An 18487-nucleotide genomic window follows, 5' to 3' on the forward strand; every position below is an offset into this window, starting at 1 on the left:
GAGGGTGGGGGCAAGGGGAAAAACGAGAACCAAGACCTGGCGTGTAAAGGTACAAGATCCCAATGATGAATGTAACTGTACTGTCTACCTAGAATGTACCAATAAATTCAATTTAAAATAAAAAAAAAGAAATTTTGACCAATCAAGCAACAACTAAAATTTATAAAATCAGTACATATTCAAATAAGCAGGAGTTTAGAAAAAGAGAGAAGGGAAAAATAGTCTTACTTCATCAGACATCTGAGCAACTCAAATATGCAATTCTTGCTTATAATAAAATAATTACAGTGACCTGATCATCATAACATTTCCATATAACAACGCTACCAGTAAAGAAATAGTAGTGATTTCTAATTGCTTCCTTTGAGACTTTTTTGTAGATTTTTATTTGTAGTAGATTTTGTTTGTTTATTAATCCTTGCTCATTTTCAATCCTATGGGCCAATAAAGCACATTTCCATTGCATTACAACTGCCATTCTCAATAAGCCCCTCCCTTAGAGTCCTCCACTCAGTTTCCATAGTGACTACAACAAAACTATGATTCCTGGTTGACAGAAGGGAAAAAAGAAAAACAAAGGACTAAATCTGAGTAGTTGAAGCATAAAACATTCTCTATGCTACTGTCAGCTCCCAAAAACTTTTTTCTGCTTCCCCATTCAAAAAGGGTCTTACAACTTTCATAGTAGCATTTCCCAGCCACATCAGACCTTCCTTTCTGTCCAATGGTAAGAAATTCCTCTTCCGTGTTCCCTAATCACGACTGTCCAATGTGGCTCAAGGTAGTGTGCATATCCCTATCCCTTACACCCACCGGTCGTTCTTTCTGTCCTGACAATATATGGCATTTAACTATTTCAAACTGGAGCAAAAAGCTTTGCAAATCAGCATGGAATCTTACTTGATGCTCTCATTGATCCAGTCAGTCCATCTGATAAATAATGTGAGATTTCATGTAAATATATACTATGTCACCCCTTAGTAATTGATGTGAACTTTTTCTATTGGGATCGATTCTCTTTCCTAACTCTGGAGATTGCTTCTTTTTGTAAGTGGGAACAGCGGGGGAAGTCCCTTGCTGGGAGTCAGAGAACTGCTTGGGGAATCCAAGAGTGTTTATTGCCGGATGGAGTTTCCTATAGAAATACTGCTTACAAAGAAATTCTTTCCCCAGTATGAAAGAGGACTTGGGAATCCGATCCAGGAGGCAGGGTGGTGCCGGTAGGAAGAAGTCTGAGCCCTCTCTTCCTTTTTAATATGAGCATTCGAAAGCTGTGGGGAGTGATTCTGGACCTATCACAGCATCGCTAACAGACAGCCTATTACAGTATTTAATAAAAACAGAAACAGCATGCCGATCATAGGCTAATAAATCCTACCTCCTGCACGCTTTAAAAACAGTATGAAGTGGCTTCAACGGAGCTTCGGATAACTAATTTTAAGCACGGCCGTCTAGCGCGCCTGTCACTCCTATTGTCCTTCCAAACTCTTTCAGACATTTTGAGCAAGGAGTATCAAAGCTATGAGTTAGCCAGGGTTGTGACATTAATGGTCCACAAAGGCTGTAGGCAGGAGGGGTAATGATGATTACCAGTGGCTGTTTGGAGGACTGCACTGGATTGCTGTCATTAAAAATTAAGCGTGGCTTTTGAGGAAGATGTGACAACAACTACCGGAGGTAGGATTTGCATGTTAAAACAAAGGAATCTGTTGCTGTTTCGTGCTTTTTGTTTGCTTTGTGCTGTGCCTGTGCGGGTCACGAATTGCAGCCAGGTGTGGAGTGAGCCGCGGGAAGGGGAGTGGGAGAACGGCTGCTCAGAGCAAAACACAGTAGATAGTGCTATGTTTTGTGGCAGAAATGCCTCCAGGACAGCCGGGCTCCAGGCTCTCTCCTAGCCTGCTGAGTGTGCATTCCACGTTGCTTTTCCCTTGGAGTAGAATGCTTAGAGGTCACGGAGAAAACAGTTTGCTTCTTATCTGTGGTGCTGGCTGGGTTATTGGGAGGACTGAGTGAAGGATTTAGTGGGTGGGAGGGATAAAGGTCCGAGAAAAATAAAGACGAAGAAGCTGTCCTTACGACTTGAAACCTGTTAGGTAAATATTTTAATCCCGTGGTCAATGTGTTTTTGTGGTCAGAGTGTAATCTTGGCGGGGGGGGGGCTTGAAGATTTTGACCGCTTTCCCTGATAAAGAACTATTTGAGGCTTAATGTATTAGAAGAGAAAATTGGGTACCTTCGTCCATCTTGCATACTGAAAGGCTGATCCACACTGTTTGTATTAATGGCTTTGCTAACGCAGAGCAAGAGTTTTAGACGAAAGAAGGGGTTTTCTCTCTGTTCTTGCTCTTGCTTTTGAACAACTGCCGGGCTGCAGATGGAAATGGTGATTCGTTAGAGGTTACAGACTTGCCGTTTTACCTGTTTTATTTATTTTTATTTTTTTTTTTCATGAGCAGTGTAAAAGCACGATTCTCCTTGAAAGATCAGAGGGGCAGTTGGCTTCCCAAGTCCAGGAGATAATGAGTACATTGTCAGAGGAACTTATAGACTCTGTACTTTATATGGCATCAGTAGAGAGCTCAGTCAGAGAAGGAAATGTCAGGAAATCACCGGCTGAGATTTTCAAAGCAAGAGTGCAATAATCAGAAACCAGTGTTGCCTCAACTTAATCTGTCCTGGGAGTTTTAGGCTTTGTCATTGTGTGTGACCCTCAATGTGAAGCGGCCGAAACCGAGGGAGTAAATTCCTCAGGGGTGCTGCATCATTTCCCTGGTGGACTTCACAAACTCCAAGATGTGAGGTCGTGGCTTCTTATTCTGAAAAACACTATGTTCTGATGCACTGGTTGGCTCTAACGGTTAACAACGAAACATAAGATGACCATCTATTTATTTTAAAATGTAATATTCTTTAAATGTGTCTATAACTTTTATATTAGTGCACTGTTACCTAGAAGTAAAAGGGAAAGACGGTTATAGGATGTTTGTTTACAACTAAACACTGGAATTGAGCCTACGGATGAGCTCTTCACTCCTCGGGTGCAGTTCAGTTTGGGTGCTTGTGAGCCGCTGCGTAGATACCGTCATTCACATACAAAGTTGAAATCATTGCCCCGCGGTGGGTGATGCCTCTGTGCAAAGTTGTGTGTGTGTTTGTGTAAACAGTGTGATGGATATTACTGAACCAACTGAACTCTCTTGGCTGGGCTTTGTGTGACCTAGAACCCGTGTCCATGAAATGACTGGATGGGATCCCTTGTGCAGTTAATGGCTGTGGTACAGTTTTCTTCTCCACTGGCCAGTGGGATGTATGACCACGACCTTGGAAAGTCCCACTCTACCCAACTGAGCTCAAAAATTGAGAGAGAGAGAGAGAGAGAGAGAGAGAATGATAGTGTTTTGAAATACACAAACAGGAACACACACATTTTATTTACTGTTGTCAGAAGTCTACAAGTGGATATTATTTGCATTATATTCAGTTTCATTAATTTTAAAAGGACTTTCATTTCTCTGATATTACCAAAATCTTCTGATATAACCCTTTCAAATATCTGCTTTAAGAAGCAATCTGTGCTGTGAAAATTGTCAATACCAGAAATTATTTTGCTGTGGTCATGCTCATAACACTTCACTGATAAACTAAAATGATTTTTCACAGTTTTCATAGATATATGGGAAGAAGTTCCTATATTAAATCTTCCTAGGATATGGATGTAAACTATACCCCACAAAAATGAAAAGTAGGAAAAAAAAATCTGACTTTTTTTCCTGTCAGCTGTGGGGAAAGCCGAACCAAATAATCTATTCAAATGATCATTGTGTCAAAAATTAATATCACTGCCCTTTACATTGGTAAATATCAACCAAAACATCCCAGACACAATTCCCTTTCACTTTGTTATATCTAATAATGAAACACAATTAACCACCTACACAGCACATAAGTCAGAAATCCTTCCCGAAATAAAAAATAAACATAGCTTTAGTCAGTCTTGCCCTCTCAGTCTCATGGGTAGCACCTTTATCAGACTCCACATTCAGAGGTGCCCTTGTTCCCTTTCTCTTATACACATAGTCACCATCCTACTTTATTGGAGCAGACATTTCTCACTAACAGTCTTCTCTTCTATCATCTTCCTCCTTTCATCAAAGTATGATGCAAACTGTATCTTCAAAAGGTCCATGCTATTATACATTAAATAGAAAACCTGGCTACAATGATGGTTATACAACAGAATCATAATTTGTTAGTACACATATGCGTAGAAAAAAGTGCACAAAATGTTAACAGCAGCAATCTTGATGTGGCATGATATTCTTCTAACATAATTCCTGATTACTTTTGCAGAGGGTTCCTATTATATTGATAATTTCAGTTAGTTTCTATAACAGTTTATATCCTTGCCTATTATCCAAATGCATTTGTATCATTCCCTACATCTTCACCCGGAATTCCAAACAAGGCTGAGTAGAGAAGCCAGTCTTCTGTCAGGATTTCCTTGGATTTCTTGACACATCATGAAGACTTCAACATCATTCTTTTCTAGAGACTAAACTCTTACCTCTTCAGTCAGAATTCTAGAAAAGAAGACTGTGTTTGTGTGTGCATGCGTGCATAATTCCGGTTTATTTATAAACAGAAAAATATTTTAAACTCCCTTTCTGGTTCCTCATTTTCTCTGAAATCTTAAAATGTTGGAATATTTCATTACACTCAAGTTTAAATGAATCAAATTCAGTCTCAAGACCTCAGAAACTACCCATACATTCATAGCTCTAAAACTGTAATTCCTAACCTGAACTTTTCCTCTAGCCTCCTACTTACATATCTAACTTTCTACATAACATTTCCATTTAAATATCTAATAGGTGTATCCATACAAAATATTCTGCTTCCATATTTTCTCCCAAGTATTTAAATAGAAATACCATTGTTCCACTTGCTCAGGAGAAAAATCTGGGAGTCCTCTTTGAATCCTCTCTTTCCTTCACATGTCATAAAAAATTCTCATTGCCCCTACCTTCAAACTATACTCAAAATTCAATTACTTGTTATTATTTCTACTGCTTAACACCAAGTCTCAGATTATTACATTTTTTCCCACAATTTCTTCTGTCTCCCTCTGCTTACATATGCACACTATTCTGTACCCAACACCCGCGGTCTTTTCAAATTGAAGTTAAACCATTTCTTCTATTTGAAAGCATCCAATGTCTTCCCATCTGACTGCAAATAAAAGTCAAAGCCTTTCAGTGATCTGACTCCTCTCTGCCTCTTCTGCTGCCATTCCCATCCCACTACAGCTACATGGGGCTCCTAGGCTATTCTTCAAACCCACATTCTCAAATTTTCAGACCTCTGAGCCTGCTGTGTTGTGCCTCCCACCTAGAAAATTCTTCCCTTAGATAACCATGTGACTCAATTCCTCACTTTTTCCAGGGCTATGCCAAATGTTACTTTCTCAGAGAAGATTTCCTCAAGAACCATCTTCCAATTCACACTACCTTGCATACTTCTTACACTTAGCCAATGCCTTTCTCTCTGAAGCATCCCATATTATCCCCAATATGCTTCATGCTAGAGTTTTATTGTCTGTGTTCCTCCTAAGTTTTTCAAACTAAGCCTCAGAACTCTGTGTCACAGCACCTTGTTGCTTTTTCCAAAGACAAAGATACTGAACACCTTCCAGAAAGTCAAGATGTATTAAAAAGATTTCTTCTTCCTCTTTGTACAGGAGGGGCGGGGGGAACCACAACACTGATTCCAATCTATGTCAAAGCAAATAAAAATTCAGTTTGTCTGAATCTGATCTTACTCAAAAGATGACTTCTATTTCAAAAAGGACATCTTTACAGATGCCCTGTACAAATGACTCTGAATATAGATGTGTCTCATGTTTTCTCTGTTTTCCCTCATTGATCAAAACCAAGCTGGGAGGGAGAATTGGATTCAGTATGACTTTCTAAGGATACAAGCTCCAGCAGCTGTGCAGCAATAAGAATCAACTGACAAATAAAAATCAATAATTGTACTATGCATTAACATTCTCCAAAAATCATCATGGTACAATCTCATGATCTATTTAATAGTGATGTTCTACTATTCGTACATTATGCTTTCAAATAACATTTGAATACATTTTGTATAAACAGTAATGTTTAATATTTCTATAATTTTAATAATCTAAAGAAATAGTGTGCTGTGAAAAGGACCCAGCATCTTCAAAAAGCACAGGCTCCAAAAACAGAAAAACTTGGTCTGAATGTCATCCTCTCAACTTCATAAGTATTTAACCTTGGACAAAGTTTTAACATCTTACTGAGCCTCAGTTTTCTCATTGCTAATTGGTGATAGAGACATCTGCCACTTTGAGCTGAAGATTAAATGTAATCACATATGCCATTCCCCCATGAGTACCCAGCATGGTGAATCACATGCTATTGCCATTTAACCTGCACAGCATGCCTCAATAGTAGACATTATGCTTTCCTTTGAACAGATAAGGAAACCAAGGTGTAGAGATGTTAACCAAATTGCTTAAGATCAAAATAGAGCTAGTAAGCTATCAAAACTTACCTTCCCTTCAGTCATAGGGACTCCTGATAAATACAATGTGAGATTGACCATTTTAAATGTATTTTGTGAGTGAAGGCTGACAGTGATTAGGGGAACTTTTTTAAAGGAAGAAATTGAAGAAGAGGCTTTTCTTAACCCTACGAAAAATGTGCCTTATGTATTCCTTCCCTAAACAAAAAGGACACTCAAAAATCTACAGAGCAGTCTGGATGAATGCAAGTTTGTAAATTCAGAAATCTTCCTCTCTGCAGTATAATGGAGCTTTGGGATACTTTGGTTTGAATCCTAATTCTGCCTGTGGCCAATTCTTTAGCTTTCTGAGCCCCCAGCTTCTCAGCCCAGAAGAAAGGAAGAAAATAATAGCATGTAACTCATGGGGCCATGAGATTAATTAATTTATGACTAGCTGTTGGTACAAATTAAGTATTTACTATACTTAACTATCATTATCTCACATCAAACACATTGTATATAGTTTGTATGATGGTATATATTATGACACAGAGATTTTAAAGTTCTCTTTAAGTTTTTATGTCTTGGTATTTGTTGTGTATCTCCAAATTCAATAAATATCCTTTGAGTCATTAGCATCAAGGTATTAAATAGGAGCTTGAGATGGTGGGCATTTGACTGGAACCAGAGACAGATTTTTCCCGACATGTGTGACAGTTACTCATTTCTTATTAGGACCAAAAAGAAAGAAGCAATTCTGGAAAAGTCAAGAAAATGTCTGCCTTTCTGAGATACCAAACCCAATTATATAGATTCAGGTACCCGAAACACAAACCCAAGTGCCTCTCCTCAGCCTGGCTCGGTTCCATGCCAACATTGCTATTATTCCCTCAGGCTGTACCCACAGGCTAAACCTCTGAGACACTGACCGTGATGCACGCACAATCACACAACGTGACTTCAACGCACAACGTGCACAAAAGTGGCAGTGAGAATCACCAATTATTCCACATTTAACATGACTAAATTTTGAATGCAAAGGGTGTTTCGTTTAATTGCTCAATAAGAATTTCAGCACCACCAATTAAGCTCCTTGAAAAATGTCAAATACTGATCTCCTGCTTAGGTAAGCCTTCCTTTACCTTGGTCAACTCTCAACTTTATCCTGAACCATATAACTTCTCAAATTTCATGACCTTGAAGTTTGATTTTTACAGATAATTACTGTATTTCTCTGGATGTTTCTATCAATATTTCTCAAATTTCCCTCTGTAATAGCCCTTGGTCCCAACTGTGGTTATCTCACCCAGAAGTGTAGAGATGCCTTTATAAAAGTATCTTAAATGTTTGATTTTTTTAAACCTTCATAAGATATTGCTTATTTTTGTTCCAAGAATATTCTGTGCATAAGTCTACCACAGTCTTATTACACTGTGTCTTTGGCCTGCTTATCTATCTCTTCCACCCACCTTCATTCGATTTTAAGCCCCTGGAAGAGTAAGTGTTGAGGCATGGACATCCCAGCGCCTTGCAGAGTCCCCAGCATGAGTTCCCGCTCTGTGAGTATTTCTCGGATGAATCAATGATATCCAGGCTAGGTTTCCCAGTGCTCAGTTTGACTTAAGACAGGTAAATGCCAGTGTGGACATAGAAATCACATACCTCAGAAGTGGAGTGCTGCGTGGAACCACTTTATAATAATACACCCTGGACCTGCTATGTGCTTACTAACCTTTTACTACCTGTCTTCTCATCTCTTCTCTGTGTTCTCAGGCAATATCAGATGTACTTTCAACGCTTTCCCTGTCCCTCCCTCTCTGCCATTGGCCCACAGCCCCTACCTCGTCTTTCTAAAGCATGTGGGGAGACCTTCCTTCAAAGATGACATAAAGTCTGACAGCTCAGACAGCAAATAGCTAAGCCCCCTCCTCATCAAATACAAGGTGACAGATGAGTCTGGGTGAGAATTTTAGCTCCGGGGGAAGGGAGGGAATAAATCAGCTGTCAAAGTGTCAGGCTGCTGACTTCTTAGGAAAGAAAGAGAAGATGGTTATAATGCTGGACAGGATGGCTTTGGTACATTTTCCAGCATTTGTACTAAATGGGGAAAATGGGAGATGAATCCATATTCACACTCCTTGTCACCTTGGTGTTTTCCTTAAGTGGAAAACTCCAAAAGACTCTGCACATGGGAACTCATTTTCAGTTTTCAACAAGTCTATTCAATGAGTAAAACAGAATATTAAATAGTAAAATATGTATCTCAGATTTTAAAGTATAAACTTTAGCACAGGTAATTAGGTTACAAACTTCTTCACATATGACACTTTTTTTCACTCTCAGATGAATAAAACTATATTAAATATATATGTAATATTTTAAAAATCATTTTTCAATTAATATGCACTCTCCTCTTTAGTCTGTCCCCTGAGGAAAAGCCATATTAGAGAAATCAGGTAAATATTTTAGTTTTATTTACCTAGCTAGTAGAGATTTAGGGTTCTAGAAGCCACATAAATCTTAATCATGCAATCCTCTTTGCACATGGCTGAAGTACAGTTCTTAAGGAGTTGGGGACAGAAACAGGAGCGTGTGAGTCCTAACCTTAACTCTCTGTTCCTACATCATATTATTCACAGGCATATCTGTGTTTGGAAATAATTTTAAAAACCAGTCCATGTCGGAGTCTTACAAATAGGGATTCAATCTGGAATTTTTCAGAATAAACCCTTATTATGTTCCACAAGTCTGGAAATTCCACTGAGCTCTGACACATAGTTCAGGACTGCATAAATTATAAACTTGGTTTTTATCAGACTTTTTAAAGTCTCTTCATTCAATCTTTCACTGAAAAGCTGATAAAGGTCAAGCATGTTACGCTATAACTCTTATCCACAGAGCCAGAGTACCTTTCATACTGAAACTCTTAGGAAGTTAAAAATAGCCAGTGGCTAAGATGCAAATCTAGAATCTTTCTTGCTTTGCACGGATGTAGAGAATCATTCTGGACATGCTGCATAAAGCAGTTTAAAAGAAGAAGAGAGGGCCAAGGATTTAGCTCAGTGGTTCTGCTGCTTGCCTTGCAAGTGCAAGGACCTGAGTTCAATCCCCAGTACAAAAAATAAATAAATAAATAAATAAATAAATAAATAAATAAATAAATAAATAAATAAATAAATAGAAAGAAAAGAAAAGAAAAAAGAAGAAGAAGAGAGAACAGTTGATAAATCTTGCTTATGAGATAATTTCTGAGTGTCAAGAGGGGTTTTACATAAGCATCAGAAAATTAAACCTATTTAAACAATGTGTAACTCCATCATATTGAGCTAAAACATCTTCACAGGGATTGTATTTCTGTGACTCTTCATTTTTTTTTTTTTTTTTTTTTTCAAATAGAAAGAAAAGAAAAGAAAAAAGAAGAAGAAGAGAGAACAGTTGATAAATCTTGCTTATGAGATAATTTCTGAGTGTCAAGAGGGGTTTTACATAAGCATCAGAAAATTAAACCTATTTAAACAATGTGTAACTCCATCATATTGAGCTAAAACATCTTCACAGGGATTGTATTTCTGTGACTCTTCTGGAATCATTTGAATTTTTTTCAACTCTTAAGTGAATACAAATGGAGGAATTAGAAGGAAAAAAAAGACATCCAGAAGAAAGATGTTTGCCTAATTTCAGAGAAAAAAAATACAGCATGATGAGTCCATTTTCTTTCTGACTGTGAGGATGATCAATGCCTGGCTCCATTTTGCTTCCGAGTGGTTATCTTTGATTCTGTGTGTTACTTGGGAACGGCCCTCGGAGGTTCTCTGTTTAGATAACTCAAGGTAACTATTTGCTTTTAAAATGTAAAAATAGAACAGCACAGGAGCCACTTCCCTGTTGGAATGAATCAGAAGAACTGCTCAGAAAGTAGATATTCAGAGGGAAAGAAGGCTCAGGCAACCTACTACATTTGAGAAAATATTTTTGAGTGTAGGAAAAAATAGCAATGACCCTCGTACAGAGAAAAATGGCTATAGAATGACTGTTATACCTACTTCTCAATCCTCTAGGTCTATTTCCCCATTTACAAGTGGATTTAGTGTCTGCTGAACTAAAACTGAAAAAAATGTTATAAGGAAACAAATGTGCTCTGATTTATATGCCTGTGCGACAACTTGTGTGTAATTTTGATTTCAGGCACATGATGGTATTTAGTAAGTTTCTTAAAAGAAGATTCTTCCCTTCAGCCTATGAATGTGCTCAGGTGTCTTCCTCATCTCTTTCATCCATTCTCCACCCTGCTGTGCAGAAATTAATAGTCCCCATTTCATGTTTGCATTCATTCATTTATTTAACACTCATTGAACGTTCACTGTGGACTGGGTACTGTGACAATTGGGCTTACAGTGCTCAGCCAATTCCGAAAAAATCTCCCCATCCAGTCATGGAGTTTATAATCCTGGAAGAGAAAGACATTATTCAAATACACTCACAAATAAATATAAAATTACAAATGTAACAAGCACTAAGAGGTTTTATAATTGGAGGCATTAATGTCGTCAAACGATGTCAGGGAAAGCTCTGAGGAAAAGGTGACCGAGATGCTAAATGGAAACACGAAAAAGTGGGAAAAAAAGGAGCAAGCATGAGAGCAGTAAGGGTCAAGGAGAAGCTTTCTATGCAAAGCAAAAGCAGGTGCAAAGGCTAAAGCCCAGAATTGACTCCACATTTACCAAGTGCTTTCTGTGTGAGAGAGACAGAAATAGAGCCAATGTGTCAGAGACAGAAAGTTTCATGCTGTTATGCAGCTTTCACTAGTGGGGAGTAATTTTTAAAAAGTAGTAAACTGATTGAAATCTGTCACAGAGAGAAGGTGGGAGCTGTAGCTCTGAGAGAGGGCCGGGGTGGCTGGAGGACAGGGACCAAACAGTGTGTGACTGGAGAAGAGTTTAGAAAGACAGAGAAAAGCAGGGCTGGACCTCGCAGGTGACATGAAAAAGTTTGCTCATCATCCTGGGTCCAAAGTAAAACCACTCAAGGTATTAAGTGGAGACTGTGAGATATTTATGCTTCACAAGGGAATCTCTGCTTGCAAGTCTTGATCAAAATGGAGAAGAATAAAAGTGAGTATTAAAAATCCTGCTGAAAGTCTACTTACCATACAGACGATAGCAACCTGGGCAGACAGCAGTGAGATGGCAGAAAGGTGACCTGAAGGAGATATGTTTAGGAATTCATATCATAGAGTTGGTCATGAATTAATTTGAAAGGATGTAGCTAAAGCAGAAGGAGGCGTCAGGGATAACTGCAGGTTTCTGGCTCAAATAACTAGATAGACAGAGAGGTAGTAAAAAATTTTGAATTTGTAGTGTGTGTGTGTGTGTGTGTGTGTGCACACGTGCACGCGCACGCATAAGTATTTAAATTTCAAAAATCAGTTGGCAAAGCTAAGCTCATATCAATGACTGAAAAATCTCAAATCTATCCTGTCTTGGGTTTTTAATTCATGATATTTCCAGTCTTCCAGATTTTAAACCAATAGTTGCCATGGAATCTCTTTCTGAATATAGGCCTAATTGACCTGAGTCCTGTTGCTCTTTCCTTCAAAATCTGTGGCATTTTCCTCCCCATATAGACAAAGATGCTTCAGCCTCCTCCCTTCCAGTATGATATTTTTCAAAGTGCAGTCCTTAAGTCCTCTGCACAAGTATTATCTGGGGAACTACAAAGAAATATCCATTCGTGAGGGCTATATTTAATGAGAGTCTTTTGGGAGAAAGCCTGGAAATTTACCAAACATCATAGGTAGATCTATCATATATAAATTTTAAGAAAAACTGTATCCTCCTGTCCTAGTTCTCTTCTGCATACACTTTCTAAATAAAATGTTCAAAACATGACCTCAATGGGGATCTTTCCTGGTCATAGGCTTTTGTTCTCACTCAACCAAGCAAATAATCTGTAAGCTCTGGAGGTCAAGATCCTATACTTTCTGGTGTTTAGACAAATTCCCAGCCTAATCCTTATTCTACCTCCCTTCTCTCCCTCAGTGTTGCCACCCTTAAAATGTCTATCAGAACTCACACCTCTGTCCATTGACCTAATGGATTTCTTTTAAACAAAACATTTGTTAGCACATTTTGAAACATATGGGAAAGATCTCCTTCCTCTCTCATTTTCACCCATCAAATTCTTACCATTCTCCAATAATCCCCCCAAAATAAAACCTTTCCTCCTCTTCCCATTTTTTCTATTTCTTTTCTGTTCCTTGCCCTCCAGGCTGAAAGGGACCTTTTCAATCTTCAAACTCATTTGGTAGGTTTTTAACTTTTGATACTTAATATATCACGATGTCATACACAAATAGTTTTTCTTTTTTCCCCTTCTACTTACACATTGAAGGTAGGAACTGTATTTTATGAAATGATGGATTAGTGAAAAGTTGACCTTAGTTCTATATCCATCTAATGCATTTCTCTGGGCAAACCATTTATCTTCTTTGTTAACTGGGATAATGTTACTTACTTTTATAGAATTTTTGGAGCATATAAATTCAGGTGTCTTATAAAAAGATAAGCTACCTGAGGTGACCCATATTTAATGATTTTCACCTACAAAACTGGCCATTTCATTATACCTACTGGTTGTCTATATTTTAGTACACTTTCCTTTAAAATATTTTCATATCTCAGCCTATGTTTTGCATTCGCTTCACACATCAGCCCCTTGCCCACTGAATATATATTTGAATGTGACTGTGGTATCAACTGTTGCCAAAAAGAGAGAACTAGAACTTGAATTAGCAAGCAACTATTAATCTACGTCAGTAGATTGTCCTTTCCTGTTCTTATTTTTCAAAGCAGGTGAACAAACAGCAATTTTAACAATAAGCTAAAGCAAGCTAGTTTCTAAAGAGAGAATTCAATTAAACAAAGGTCAGCAGAAAAAGCAGCAACACTCATTGTCTCTTGTTTATGGTCCACCTGGGCATTATACAAACCTGCTCTAATGTCTCTCTTGTGCCTTACCTTACCTAGGGTTTATCTAAGTCAAATTATACTCCAACCTAGCTGAGGTTCGTTCTCATTACTCGGAGTACTAACGATGCTTCCAAATCCGAGTTTTAAAAGTATACACATTTTGTCCCTTCAGCTGTCTTTCTCTCCTCTTCATTATTAGAGAAAGAAAGAGAAAAAAAAAAACTTGACTAATTAACCTAAAGGAAATTCTTAACTGAAGGTAAGTGTTATGTTGACTATAAAGGTAAATGAGCCAGGAGGGGAGCTGGGGTTTTCTTCATTCTCTCCAATGCTTCAGACTTATCCATTCAAGAAAAAAAATCTGTCTGATACTTCCTTTCTTAAAAAATACTTTACCCCACCAAAACTGTATGCTAAAAGAGGCCCTCAAGGATGATGAAGTACTCGAAAGATATAGCACATTCTCAGGTTATGAGTGGGACAAATGCCAAAAGAAAGGTTCACAGTGTTTAAGATATTTAATAAACAGAAAAAGATTACAAATAGTAGCTAAAAATATGACAGTGGTCCAGGAAACAGCGTCAGCAGTGCAGCCTTTTTTGCCACTTCTGTGTCAGTTATGCTATTAAAGGGGTTCATTAACATCTCTGGGCCTCACTTTCTTTCTTTACACAATTAGGCCCTAACATCTGTCCTATGCTGGTTGGTGAGGGTGAAATGAAGCCACACATGCAAGTTGGCCCCACAGTGCAGTACACAGCAGCTTTCATGAAGGTACCTGCTTCCTTCCGTGTCAGTAAGATGGCAAGGGCTCTTCTTGTCAAACGTGAGCATTAGAGGAAGGGCTTTAGATTTTTGTGACGTGAGATGTTACAAATTCAATGACACAGTGGGGGTTTGTGTTCAGAAAGAGGTTTAAAGCCAAAACCAGGTTGCAAAAGCATTAAGGCACTGAGCAGGTCATTAGGATACAGGCTATTCTTTTAAAGAAAAAAAACAGTTTTGCCCAAAGGAAAGTAACTTTGTGGGCAGTGGGAAGCCCCATGAGGGTTTGAAAACAGTGAAGATGCTCCTTCAAGAAACAGGCTGTTAGGGCCCCTTGGTAATTAATGAACTAACATCTTAACCTATGTCATAGGCTATACATGGAATTCACTGTAAATCCACCTCCTACTATTCTCAATCTCTGTGTCATGGGCATCATAGTGCCCATTTTGGGACAGGAAAACTAGAGGTAGATGACACTAAATGTCCTATGGCCAGTATTTCTCCCACAGAACCTCTAACTTTACACTGCAGACCATGGTGCTTACTTAATGATGTAGCTATCACCTCTGCTTTTGGAACCCAGTTTAACTGCCTGCACATTTCTGCAGAAGACTTAAGGGGGGAAAACCATGCAGAAAAGTTGTTTGTTTTGATATTTCCACTTGCTAATAATGAGACTTTAAATATGTCCATAGTATTGTCCATGTGCAAAGTGCTTAAAGGTAACAGAAATTGTGCAAAACACAAACAGGTGTCAGATGTGAGTCCTCATTAAGTGCAAGGATTGTGCTAAACCTTTTGACTGCATTCCATCACTTAAAGTTCAGAACAGCCCTAAAATCTATGTTTTATGCTTGAAAAACCTGAGACTCCAAGACTCTTGCTCATGACACACAACTTGGAGGTGGTAAAGCTGAGGTTCTAGAGGAAGCCAGCCTGACTCTCAGACCTCACCTGACACCACTGGCCATCTGACAGGCTTCCTGGCTCAGTGCTGGGGTGCACAGGCCTCACTGGCCTAAACCATATGGTCCCCAGGGTCCGTAGGGACGCAACAGGAGGTTCATGACTCAAACATAAAGGCCTTGGGCAGGCGACCAGGCAGTCTGCTTTCCTGTGGATTAAAATCTGTCTTTGCCCACTTCTTACCTAGATGCATGGTGCTGGTCCTCATCCAGATACTGAGCAAGTTTTACCCATAGGACTCTAAATGACAAAGGTGAAGAGTGACTTATTGAAAGCACTCCCACCACATACTTCTACACTGAGGAATGGGGAAAAAAAAGTAAAACAACATAGACTTAGGCAAATAAGCAAAATATTTTGCAACAGACATTACAATTTTTTTCTTAACACATCATCAAACTGTTTCTCTAGTTTTCTAGTCTTTTGAATAACAAAAAACACAAAAAATGATTCTGTTCTTCTATCATCAACCTCTAAGATAATTCAGGTTGAAAACTCTTTTGAGATAAAACATTGATTGTGCTGCAATTTTCTCTGTCTGATATTTCCCATAACCTTAAATACATCAGTGACATTATATGTTTAATGTTATTCCTGTCGCATTTTTCCAAAATCGGTGTAGTGCATGCCCCGATTCCCTGTAAAATCACCTTTTTCCAGAAGAGGTAGAATTTGGCCCTCACTTCTTTTCATTTCTATAAGATTTCTTTGGTAGCTGTTTTAATTCAAGCAAATATAATAATTATTCTTGCTTTTGCTTTTCCTTAAATTATAGAAATTCAAACACTCATGTACCCTGAAATTATTATAATTTGCATTCAAAAGCAGTGACCTAATAAGTTACACATTTTAAGCTTCAGTAGTTTGCTGGATTTATGAATAAAAACCACAATCAATTCTGACAACACCCATAATGGTGTTTAGATTTCTTTCTTCTTTGCTAAGTAGATCAGAGTTAGACATTAACCTATGTTTTTGAAGACATAATAAGACCTAAGGGTTCCTACTGGTAGAGCTTCAATAAAGATAAGCAGAAAAATTATTGCCTGGTGCAGTATTATCTTGACTGGATTTTTGTCTCTGCTTGTCAACAAGATTCCCCTAAAATATTGAATTAATTCATATATTCAAAAGCAAATCAATTTTAATGAAACATTAAAGTAACATTCAACCTGAACCTTCACCCAAAACTTGAACTTCTAAACTGCTGTTCATTTCAAATCAGTTAAGATTAATCACAGATATATAAAATGTGAAGAAAGACACTGATTTCCTTTATTATCCTACTTAAGTACCATATGGCATCAGGCTAGGGAAAAAAGTCTTTGAGGCTAGTCTCAGTCTGGATGTAATTATAAGATTTGATGATAAAACATTTGAAAGAAAAGGTGTAGGGAAAATGGGAAGGGTAGGGGAAAGGGAATAAGGGAAAAGAAAAAAATATAAGAAAATGAAAGAATGGAAATAAAATGTTTGTAAATGGGGGGGGGGAGGAGGGAGTTAACAGAGGGCAGGGACAAAGGGAAAAATGAGAACCAAGACCTGTCATGTAAAGGTACAAGATCCCAATGATGAATGTAACTGTACTGTATGTCTAGAATGTACCAATAAACTCAATAAAAAGAAAAAAAAACATTGAAAATTGAATCAGATATTGCCCAACAGACTTCTAGGAACACCTACAGAGAAAAGCCAGATATGTGACAAGCCACTGAATACATGAAATGGTGGAGAAAGAGCGAAAGAACATGGGTTTTTGGCCAAAGACAGGAATGTCTTCCAGTACTAAACAGTCTCTGGTCAGTTTCAAAGATTCTAATGGTATTGTGCAGTTGTTCAAATGGGTGCCCCAAAATTAAAATTTTCAGAATGAATGAGTATAAGTAGAGAAAAGAGAGTAGATAATTGGAAAAAGTAATTCAAATCAACATGCCACAGTTTATAATAGCTAAATCTTAGAAACAGCCCATTTGCCCATCAACTGGAGACTGAATAAAGAAGATGTGTTTTTTCCATAAAATGGAGTACTACTCAGCCATAAAGATTAAGAAACTAGAGGCATTTTTAGCTAAATGGATGCACATTGAGGCCATACTCTTAAATGAAATAAGTAGGACACACATGAGTAAATATCAAATAGTTTCTCTGGTATAAAAAACTAAATGTGTAAATAAGGTTCAAATTGTATAATTGATCATATGAATTAGGAAGAAAAGGGCTAAAGGAGTAGGGGAAGTGGGAGGGATAGGGAAAATGAAAGAAGGGAAAAGAAAAATACAAAAAAAGTGAAAAATGGAAACAAAGTCTTTGTAAATATGGAAGGGTAAAGGGAGTGAAAGGAGGGGTATGGGGAAAAAGTGAGAACCACGATATATCATGTAAAGGTACAAGATCCCAATGATGAATGTAACTGTCTTATTTATCTTAAATGTACCAATAAACTTAATGGAAAAAATCAATATGCCAGAGCCAGTCTGCTTTTACAAAGTCTATTAAAATTAATAATAGCTCACATTTTATTACTTGTTTATGCATCAGATATTAACATTGAAATTAAGGGTTTTTTGCTAAAACATCTATTTTTCAGGTGAAGAATCCAAGACACCTCTCTTGGTTCTGCAAATTGTCAAAAGTTGCACAGTGAACAAGTGTAAAGGCCTTGATTCAAATTCAAATGATCCAATCCTGATTTCAGGGTCTACACCAGTGGTGGTGAACCCGTGGCACACTAGCTGCAACAGGCTGTATCACTGAAACACCTACAAAGTTCACCATTGCTGTAGTCTTAATCACCATTTCAAACAAATTGCAAAGCCCTCTGCATATACAATAATAACCTTCAGAGCATATAGTTGTGGGTAAATTTGAATGAATTATTAGTATGAATTCAAGCCTGGAATATTTACAAGTCAAATCTTGAAACTACAATTGGTACCACAGTATGATGCCTATTCATGATCCATGGAATTAAACCGGGCGTGGTGGTGCACGCCTGTAATCCCAGCACCTGGGAGGCTGAGGCAGGAGGATCCCTGTGAGTTCGAGAACAACCTGGGCTACATAGTGAGTTCCAGTTCAGTCTCAACTACACAGTGAGACCCTGTCTCAAAAAAAAAATGGAATTAAAATCAAAATAAGACTGAGCATCCTTAGCATTCATGTTTAAAGAAAAAAATGTGTTTTTTTCTCTTATCAGGATCACCTAGAATTTGATTCAATATGACAGTCTTTTTGTTTTCTGATGGGAGAAAAAA

At 37.9% G+C, this 18487-nt stretch overlaps 1 protein-coding gene across 3 annotated transcripts in view; it reads left to right on the top strand.

Annotated features, from left to right (window-relative positions):
* Nucleotides 1-1378: 1378 nt before the first annotated feature.
* The window catches only part of Kcnmb2 (potassium calcium-activated channel subfamily M regulatory beta subunit 2), a 274696-nt gene continuing 257587 nt past the window's right edge, over nucleotides 1379-18487 (top strand). For 2 of the 3 annotated variants that reach the window (XM_010632430.2, XM_010632431.2), the window contains exon 1: nucleotides 1379-1677. The gene's annotated coding sequence lies outside the window, so the exon portion shown is untranslated. Of the gene's footprint in view, nucleotides 1678-2045; nucleotides 2094-18487 lie in introns of those variants that run through there. The other variant, XM_010632432.2, reaches the window with a different exon arrangement.

This window comes from Fukomys damarensis, unplaced genomic scaffold (genome assembly GCF_012274545.1).
Source record: "Fukomys damarensis isolate Sample0158 unplaced genomic scaffold, DMR_v1.0_HiC HiC_scaffold_12, whole genome shotgun sequence".
NCBI lineage: Eukaryota > Metazoa > Chordata > Mammalia > Rodentia > Bathyergidae > Fukomys > Fukomys damarensis.